The 10583-nt window shown below is 46.2% G+C and overlaps 1 long non-coding RNA gene across 1 annotated transcript in view; it reads left to right on the top strand.

Annotated features, from left to right (window-relative positions):
* Positions 1-10172, top strand: part of LOC146492462 (uncharacterized) — a 23641-nt gene extending 13469 nt beyond the window's left edge. The window contains exon 2 of the long non-coding RNA XR_014871959.1: positions 7015-10172. This is a non-coding gene — a long non-coding RNA (uncharacterized LOC146492462). The remainder of the gene's footprint in view (positions 1-7014) is intronic.
* Positions 10173-10583: the final 411 nt, after the last annotated feature.

Below are 10583 nucleotides of genomic sequence, written 5' to 3'. Positions count from 1 at the left end.
GTTGGTATATGTATGATTTCTATACATTTTACGTCAGATAAAAACTTTCAGATAATTATTTAATAAAAGTGAGATATTTTAAATGACAATAAGAAAGTATTTCTTTGTGCCCCCCTCTCCCTGTTAATGCCCTACCTGCCCCCCTGGCAACACTTTGCTAGACCCGCCCCTGCACAGTTACCAGCTGTCAGCTACTTAGAAAAGGATCCTGGTGTTATTTGTCTCTCAGAAACAGTTCATCACTTCAACTCATCCATGTCACCTAAAAGGTAAACCTGTTTCTCCATCAGCTGTTCAGCTCTGATGATTCAGTAAGGACATCTCCTGGTTTCATCTTCATGTTTCCCTCTCACCACATATCCAAACATCATGACCAGCAGCTTTACAGCTGTGGCTCCAGCAAACATCAGCTGATACTAGAAATTAATATTAAATAAATTCTAACAACAGCTGATCAAGCTTAAACGTGCTGCTGTTGTTTAACGCGACATCCGCTGGTTTCCTCTTTCTGGCACAAAGTGATAAACAAACAAGAGAGACGATCAGCTGATCATTGATCAGTTTCATGATTGAAGTAGCAACAGGAGAGGGAGGGGGGAGAATGAGAGAAGAAGAGGCAGCTGTGCAGCAAAGACAGAATAACTCCAGCTTTGTGTCTTTTTTATTGTGTCTGAAGTCCGGGACAAACTGTGTTTTTTTCACCTCAACACGAAACGCGTAATATTTTCTCTGAATATGAGACGATTTCGTCTTTTTACCGGACAGTTGGAAACTCTACTAACTCACCTTATGAGTAAAATAAAGTTCACTATCAATAACATCACAGCACCACCCAGCTGTATAGAAACTCCATCATGCTAGCTCACGCAGTACGAGTTATTGTAACTGACTGTAAAAAGTCAGCACAATGAAAATAAACTCCACCTAAACTTGGTTTATATGTGACCCAGATAGACTGCAGGTCATAACTTCTTACCTGAAGTTCAGTTCACCTGACACTCGGACCGGCGGCCGCCTCGGGTCTCTGCTAACTTGTTAATCTTTCGTCAAAAAATAGTTTTCTGCGGCGCCTCTTTCGTGCTTGGCTCTCCTTCCTTTGCTAACATGATGCTCATAGTGCAGAAGCCGGTGCTGCATTCACTGACCCTCGGATATCTGAGCTTCACTGTGAAAACATAATCACACATTTGATATTTCATTGAATTTTATTGTTTTAGCTTCGGGGTGGCACCTGGGGTGGCCAGTCTGGTTGGGGAGGGGTGGCCTGTGCCCCCCCAGGCCACCCCGCTGGACACTGCCGTGAACACATCACTGCAGACACTGTTGGGTTTTCAGATTCCCTTCAGACTAATAACCAGAAACAGCTTTCCATCAAGTTCATCAGTTGATCAGCAAAGGAGGAGCTGCAGCTGACATCACACTGGCTTCGTTCAGCCCTCCAGGCTGTTTGCACCAGTGAAAAACAACCAAATATATGTAAAATAAAGGAAACAGGGTCATAAACTGTTTAGCTACCTGTTGAATTACTGTGCTGTCATTTCCTGCTCTCCTCTGAATCACCGTCTGGTTTCAGAGCGTCCACAAACAGCTCATCCTTAGAAGGCTCCTCTCTCCATCTCCCACTCACATCAGCATCCTCCTCTCTCGCCCACTCCCACTCCTCCTCTCTCGCCCACTCCCACTCCTCCACTCTCTCCACGCCAACACATCGCTTCACTGAGCGGCTGCAAACAGGTTACGCAACAGACGACACAGGTTTGATCTGCAGGAAGTAACCCGACCTCAGCGTTCACAGCTGGACCGCCGTGTGTGTGTGCGTGTGCGCGGGCGTGTGTGTGTGTGTGCATGCACCTGTGCGCGTGCGCGCGTGTAAGTGTGTGTGTGTGTCACACACTCTTTAAAATCAAAGCGTTCGGGCTGCTCAACAAAAATTAAACTGTTTGATGACGTTTTCTGATCAATAACACGTCCGATTCGATCGTTGGCTCCAGGTTCATGTTCAGACTGTATGAGCCACATTTACTGTTTGTTCTGAAACAAAACGCTGTTTCTCACCAGTGTCTATAATAATCAATAATCAGTATAAATACCTAAAATAAGGACACAGCAGAGACTCTGAGCAAACTCAGGTGTAAGCAGTCATTCAGCTACAGCAGTCCTCACACAGAGGCTGAGTGTGTTGTTTCTCTGTGTGTATGTGGGGGGGGGGGGGGTCACAGTCTGTTTGTGGGTCTTACAGTGTGGCTGCATGGATGGGGGCGGGGTCACAGTCCTGTATCAGCCTCACAGCTTGTGTGAAGAACCTTCCAGCATCCTGCTGCTCCTGCAGCTGCTCTACCTGTCACCAGATGGCAGGAGGGAGAGCAGGCCATGGTGGGGGGGGGGGGGGGGGGGGGGTTCTCCGATGATGGAGACTGCTTCCAGGGACGGGAGAGAGACACCAGCCTTCCTACTGGCAGTCCTAACAAGCCTGTTGTTCCAGCTGCCAAACCAGCTGTGAAGCTTAGCGTCAGGGTGTTTTCTGTGGGGCGAGGTGTCGGGGTCCTGAGGGGCTGCAGATGCCTTGTGCCTTTTTGATGCTGGTCTGTTGGTGGAGAAGGATGGGCCGTCAGCTAGGTGCCCACCCAGGAACACTGCTGACCCTCTCCACAGCAGCACCGTTCATGGTGAGGTCAGTGTGGTGATCTTTGCCTGACCTCCTGAAATCGGTCAAATCTCTGTCGAGCTGCATCAGCACGGCTGCCTGATGTGCTTCAAAAGCAAAGCATTAGCTCAGGTGTGAGGGCCACGGGCCGAACTGGGTTTGCTTTCTTTGGCACTGGAGGTATGATGGCGCTCTTGAGTCATGGCACGGCTGCCTGATGTGCTGACGTGTCCTGCACAAGTCTGTAAAGCTCGCGGATCTTATCTGGTCTGCCGCCTTGATGCTGGCCTTTCTCATCTCAGGTGTCCCGGTGGAAGCGTGTGCCTGGGTGGTGTTGTTAACCTCAAACCTACCTCGGGGTAGCCGTTCAGTGGATTCAAACCCACGACCATCCGATCCCCGACTCAGCTGTGGAGTGGCACCGTGACTGTCATGAACATAACTTCACGTGTAGGAAACACGCAGCCTGCTTGCCGTTACGTTATGAGCCAGCCCAGTGAGCTCTGACCTCCACCCAGTTCAAACTTGTCCGAGAACTTTCCGACATTCCTTTGATTTTCACGGTGACGGCTGTTCAAAGGCTTCACGCTGATGGCGCTCTGAGTGAGAGTGACGCCTCTGAGGTCAGCATGATTTGCTCCATCAAATCTAATTACTTATTTTAGGTTTTCACGCATTTTCAGAGCCACAGCTGCAGCCTTCAGGGACTCTGAGGCTCCTGCATTATCAAGCAGAGCATGCTGCTGTGCTTTCACCTCCACAGTGATGAATCAGCTCAACGTGTAATAAAACTGTAAACAGCTTTAAAGCACTGATTCCATGTTCTCAAAAAGTCCACACCTCTTTCTTTTCCTGCAGGAGTTCAGAAAGTGAAGCTGGACTGAATGAGAATGAAGGAGGAGAAAGTTTAGCTGTGCACCATCAGCAAACCCTCCACGGGTGTCCTGCCCTCGCCTCGTTAAAACTGATCACACTCGCCATCACGACGCGATGCAAAGCGATGTTTTGAGAGGTTTTACATCAGTGAATAACTCACCGAGGGATGCATGCTGTTCAGAGTGCTTATAACACGTCTGCAGGTGAACCATCCGAGGACGAGCCCCAAAGCTAAACCACTAAGACGATCTCATTAACCAGTCATCTAACAAAGTGTATGATCCTGTGCACCGTACAAAGTCTGTAAAGGAGGAAAACAGCTTTAGTGGAACTACAATGAGCCATGAAGACGCCCGTCCGGGCTCTCTGACCCTCGTCTTGTTTCTGACGTCTTGTTCCAGCTGAGCGGAAAGCCGCCGGGCATTTTCCACGCTGCTCAGAAATCCTGACTTCAGGACCAGGGGCGATTCTAGGATCAGAGCTTTGGGGGTGCTGAGCACCCAGAGAGCTGCCAGCTAAGATATACTTTACTCATCACAATGAGACTTCTTCCCGTCTCTTTTGGTCCCTGCATCCTCCCTGTCCTCATCATCTGTTGTCCTCGTCTCCGTTATCAGTCATCATAATTTTACCATCTCTGTGCAAGTCTGCAAATTTCTTTATTAAATCATAAGATTCTTAAATTCATCAAGTCTCTCTGTGCCTGGGTCACAAAACATGACATCACTGTTTTGTACATTTTAACAATTTAATCCCACATTTGTGAAACAAAAGAAAAACGCTTTTTAAAAGTCTGTAACAAAACCATCAAATCTGATCAAGGTTATTAAAATGCTGCAAAAGAAGAATGGATTGGAATAAAAAAAAATACATATGCTAACCTTAATTACTGGGAGAATAATGAATGATGCTCACAGTGAGTAAGAAGTAAACTGAGTGCATTTTTTGGACAGAGATTCACTTTTAATGTGTAAGTTTAATATAATACAGATACATAAAAAACACTCCGGAAACAGGATAAATTATTACAAAATATTAAAAAAGAATATAAAAATGGAGGCAACTTTGCCTGTGGTAGTATGTATAAAATGTATGAAACAATCTTTACTGCAGATACTAATTTTACTAATTTAAATACTAATTTTGTGTTGTATGTTTTATGAGTTTCATGCTTTCATAGTGGTCCTTGGGAGAGCTTCACATTTTATCAGGTGGTCCACACTGTAAAAAGTGTGAGAAACACTGATAAGTGTCTGTGTGCTTCTGGAAAACATTTAAAGCTGCTGTACAGAATCTTTGAAACAAGCTTAAAACATGTTTAGAAACAGAGCATCTGCTTCTCTTTACAGCTCCTCACTCCACCAGGATGTTTGTCACTGACAGTGTGCAAATGTGATGTACGTACTGCGGCAGTCACACAGACAACTGGACAGTCCAAAAGTTGGCCGACCTGTTACTGGCTGAGGTTTAGTAGAGTTGTGGCTGAACCACATAAAAATATATCATTAATTTTAATCTCCCCGATCAATGATAATGTTATGTTGGGATGTTGTTAAAGAGGGTCAAAATGTTTCAACCCAGTTTGTTTAGCAGCTTTAATATACCTGATTTTACTCAGATTGTGAGTAAAATCAGGTTTTTTCTCTTTGTCAGTTTAACAGTTTCTGCCTGTCACTGCTCCCTGTTTTCTTACCTGCTTCTTCCTGACCTTGTTCTTTCTCTCCCCTCTTTCCTCTCTCCCTCTTTGGACTGACAATCATACACAAAGAGATTCAATTAGATGAAAAATTACATTAATATGAAAATAATTCTATTAAGATCACTAACAAAAAGTCCTCTCAGTGTTCTTTCAACCAAAAGGCAAATAACCAAACCACATGAACATCTAATAAAAGATATAAACATTGAAACACTGATCCAACATTATTCCTGATTCACGGATCATTTGATTTTACACTTTTACCTGACGTGGATCCTTTTTTTGAAAAAACTTTCTTATATCCATTATGAACGCACGCGCACGCGCGCGCGCACGCACGCACGCACGCACACCGGGAGTTAAAAGGTTAATGGGCATCCAGTCAGTTAGCTAGTTAGGGTAAGGGTTTTAAATGATACTATAGTACCATTTAAAACAGGACAGTGGTAACAACAGCAGGCTACAGACAATGTTAAGTTTTAGGTTTTAAACAGGCTATAAATATTTCAATGGGAGCAACAGGACGGTCAAATGTCACTGATTTCACTACAGAGTAGGACGGATTGTAGGGCAGCAAACATCGTCGGAAAACACGTTTTCAACACTGCAGGTTACCTGGTGTAATGTTTTTCAGCTAAAAGAAACATGTTCTGACTCCTACCAACGATATAAAGAGTAACTGAAGGTTAAATGCAGCTAACATGTCCTGTTTTAAATCAGACACTTACACCTCCGCTGCGTCTCAGCCACCATCGCTCTGGCAGCAACAGCGCTAGAGCCAGAGCAGGGGAGAGCTGGAACAAACCACTTAGGGAGAGGGGGTTATCGATACTTTTGTTGTTAAAATGTTACGTCTCAACCAAGTTCTGTATGCTTTTTATATTTTTAGTTGTGTGTCACACAAACAGCAAATATTGTCCAAAAAAAGTGAGAAATCTTTGGGGGTGCTTTGATTCATTTTTGGGGGTGCTGAAGCACCCCCCTGTTCAGGACGAGGATGGGGGTTTATCCCTACACGTGGAAGCTTGTGCTTTTAGTGTTGAACTTGATTGTCATCAACCTGCCAGGCGGCGGGTGGGTGTCAGGTGGCCGTGGACACCCACCTTTGAGAACAAGGCGACATAGAGCTTGGATGCGTTCAAATCAAGGTCAGAGGTCAAGTTTTGTGTGAACTCTTTTTACTCTAAATTAGGAGGCCTGGAAAACCTCTTTGATAACCTCCTCCTCTCCAATTAGCACTCAGTGTGCATGCTTCAGATCCATGCTGTTTGGACGAGGACTGATCACCTGGTTTGTGGCCTGTAGAGGAGATGCGAATAGCAGAGGTTCAGTCCAGCTCTGTTTGACTTTCAGGTTTTGGATGCAGAGAGCAGGGAAACGCAGCAACATTTGAAGCCTGTTGAGCTTTAATCTGCATGTGGGAAGCAAATGAGGAGCTTGTTTGCAGAAGCAGTGTTTGAAAGGAACGACGCCCACAGACCCGCCCACAGGCTGCTGGCAGGAGAACAACAGGAAACACTGAACTTACAGAGACGTTCACAGCTCGGCTTTATAAAGAGACTCTCGGAAACACTTCTGTCCATCGCAGGTTACAAAGCATCACAATGCACATGCTCCCAGAAAGCACCGATGTTCCTGACCCTTTCTGTGTACGTGGTTTCAGGGTTCAGGTCATTTCTGCAGCTGTGCAGATGATGCTGTGTTTTAGTGTCGTCGACGGGGTTGTAACTTCTCTCTGAAGGGTAGAATAATAAGAGGTTCTTCACATTCCTGTTTCTGCTGTTTATCTCTGCAGGCTTTTCAGACGCCGACCTCGTGACTCCAAGATGATCATCTCCTCTGGACTGAGAAGGAGAATCAGCTTCTGAAGCCACCAAACATTTCTCAACATGGCAGACGACCTCTACAGCAGCACCTTCTCTGCTTCGGAATCAGACTTCTCCTCATCGTCTTCGTCCTCAGCTTCAGCCGCCTTCCTCACACTCGAGCAAAGGGCGGCCTTCGTTTTCGTCCTCATCCTCTTCATCTTCTTGGGCCTCCTGATTGTCCGTTGTTTCCGTATCCTCCTGGACCCGTATCGGAGCATGCCCTCCTCCACCTGGACCGACTACATGGAGAAGGACACCTTTGATTATCGGATTTCCTGACAGGCAGCCTGAGAGGCAGCAACCCTGACAAACAGCAGTTAAACTGAGGCGACGATCGCGCTAAGAAGGTGAAGCACAAACACAGGTGCACATTTTCCCACAAGGCGGAGAGAAACCAGACCGACAGGCCACATTAAAGATGCCTCTGTGACGCTTTGTTGGCTGCTAAATCAGCAACCAGGCCGTGTGTAAAGTTTATTTATTCTACAGAAAGTTGGTGAAAAAGAAAAGGGTGAGCTCCAAGTTTAATAAAAACACGACTTCACTTGAATCGTTGAATAACTTTGATGATGTGAGTGACAGTGTGGTTTGCTTCCACAGCACTTTAGTCTGATGTCAGGCCTCTAACCTGGCCTCTAACCTGGCCTCTAACCTGGCCTCTAACCTGGTGCTGCTGAGGCATTGTTGTTATATATGAACTGTGGGAAACGTGCGCTCTGTGTTTAGCTTCCGGTCGTCGCCTCAGTCTGCCCGGCAGGCAGCACGTCTGGGTAAAAATCTGCACTTGTCTCAAATCAATTATGTGATTGATGTGTGAAAGTAATGAAGACATGACAAGTCCTCAGATGTGGACAAACAGCTCATCAGTCATGCAGGTAAATTTACAGTTTGGAGTTTTGATTGGTTTGAGATGTGCAGGTGCCATTTTAGCTCAGCAGCCATCAACGTTTAGAAATCCCTGCACGCCGAGTGTTACAGGATTTCTACAAGCAGCGAGCTGCCTGCCGCGCAGCGAGTCAGGGCTGCCGTCTCTCATGGAGAAGACAGTTTTTTGGTTTTTCTTTTTGTTCTCTTTCTGAACTTTTATTGACTCAGACTCTGACAGCTGCTCACTGAGGACACGCAGCCTTATCTGGAGGAGGAGGCTCTGCTGATGCGTCTGCAGAGCCGAGATGTTTCCAACATCTCTCCATCGTCCTCCTGCCGGGCTGTTGCTTAGTAACTGGTGATGTCTGCAGCCAAAACACAGAAAACAAATGACCCTCAGCTGCTGTTTCACCAGTCCGAAGCCAACTGTCCGCCACAGCTGGTGCTGAGATCACATCCACAGGTGGGTCTGACCTCAGTCTCTGCATCCAATCACAGGAAAGAAGAACCGGAGTGATGAAGACTGCTCTCACACCTTCAGCCATCCCAGAGGAGCCAATGTGCTTCATTGTGACGTTTCTGGAAGTGTTTTTATGACTTTAACAGGTTCAGTTCACGCTGAACGATGACGTGCTCCTCTGCCAGAGGTGCAGAGCACACCACAGCTTAACCTGTGAACATCTGACAGTCAGAGGTCATCGTGACCCATCCAGGGCTGTGACGGCAGTTTGGGTTCAGCCTCATAAAAAGTTTGTATATTTGAGACTCTCGACCTCAAAAGACTTCACTGCCAGAACACCTGGGTCACATGTTCCCGTCTGGAAGGTGTGGTGATCATATTCAGTTATATGATGAAGGTTTAGTCAAACATGTTCAATCACCTGATCACATGGATTCATATTTCAGTAAAATAGCAGGTTTAGGTTTTTGTGCAGGAAGCATGAATGCTCTGTCTGCCAATCACAGCAGATGATGGTTCACTGTTGCATTTACCTTCATGAATCTCAGTTCAGACTCTGCCAGGTGGGATGAAGAAAAGTCTCCTAAAACACAGGATGAGAAATAACTCCTGTAAATTCTTCTATATGATCAGTTTATTGTGATAATGAACCCAACCATCAAACTCTGCGTCTATTTGGAGATGCAGACTTTCCATAAAGTGGCTGATCGAGGCAGGAAGGAAGTCATGATGTTAGGTGAAGCCCACTGTGCTCGAAGGTTAACCCTTTAAAGACTTTTTGTCTGCTATGCTTTTTGTTTTTGTTTCTGGAAGCACGACCACGTCTCCATTTCCTCTACGTGTTGCAGCCTGTTGCCAGGCAGAGAAGCTCTGCTACACGACAGTCTAAATCTCAACACTGGAGGACTTACTGGATTTAATGGTTTCTTATCAGAAGCAGACCTGCTGACACACTTATGGACGAGCTCGTCACAGTGCAGCGCTGCTCTCCTGACCAGACCTGCTGCTTCGGAGCAGCTTTAGCACCTGAGGGACTTCGAGGCTCGTCGTGCTGTAATCAGAGAAAATAAGTGTTTCTTTCATTTCCGTTGCTGCACTAAATGTTCGGTGCAGCTTTTCCTGCAGTTTGATGGGAGCAGAGAGAACAGCTGTGGAGGAGACGTCTTCCCACAGCAGCAGCTCTGCACTGAGGTGTTTTTGCTGTTCTTGCAGCGGCGGCGGAGGCCCTCGGGCCGCCTGCAGAAGCTCTGCTGTAAAGGGCTTCCTCGTGGTCGGAAGTCTCCTGTCAAGCCTGTGAGCTGAAAAATCCCCTCGAGCAGACAAACAGTTTGAAAATGAAAGGCCTCCCCTCTCCGGGTTTTCATCATGCAGGTCAGCTGAGGTGTGGATGGCAACGCGAAACAGACGGCATCGACAGCCAACTCCAACCCGGTGAGCAGTCAGGCGTCCCTGAAGATGTTTGTGATCCTCAGACTGGGACTTACGGGGTTTCCCGACCCACTTCCTGTGCCTCCGTGGATCCGCCTCCCACTATCCCTCCCTCTTCCTTTCTGTGAAACTCTAAAAGTCTCTGAGGCACTTTGGGGGGGTGCTGCCTGCCGGGGGGTGATTGTTGTCCCTGTGCAGCGGCGGGAGGCCTCTTCTCATCGAAGCTCAGCAGGGTCGTGGATCTGAGATCTTTGGATTTTCTTTTTCGTTCATTTTTAAAGTTTTGGGGCTCCCAGCAACGCCCTCCGTCACATCACAGACAGCAGTTTTGATTTCTTCAGCACATGAGTGAGGATCACTGAAGAGTGAGGATCACTGAAGAGTGAGGATCACTGAAGAGTGAGGATCACTGTTCGCTCTGCTGAAACGCAGAGTCGGTCCTGACGGTGTTTCTGTCAGAGTCACGCTGACTTTCACGGACACGTCCATGTCCAACAGCTCCAAACAGGCTTCAGACTCCATTTAAAATAAATAAAAATTCATATTTGGTCCTGAAATGATTTTTATAGTTAAAAATAAAAGAAGGACTTCAGTCCGACATTTCAGCAGATTTTCATAATTTGATCAACTTAAATTTGTTTTTAAATTTAGCATAAACATGTATCATCTGAAGAAGATTTGATCTCATAGGTTAAACTTTTTTACTATGTAACATTAATATTATTGTTATAATTCAAATAT

This window comes from Neolamprologus multifasciatus, chromosome 22 (genome assembly GCF_963576455.1).
Source record: "Neolamprologus multifasciatus chromosome 22, fNeoMul1.2, whole genome shotgun sequence".
NCBI lineage: Eukaryota > Metazoa > Chordata > Actinopteri > Cichliformes > Cichlidae > Neolamprologus > Neolamprologus multifasciatus.
The sequence above is the reverse complement of the archived record's forward strand: the minus strand, read 5'-3'. Positions and strand labels throughout refer to the sequence as shown.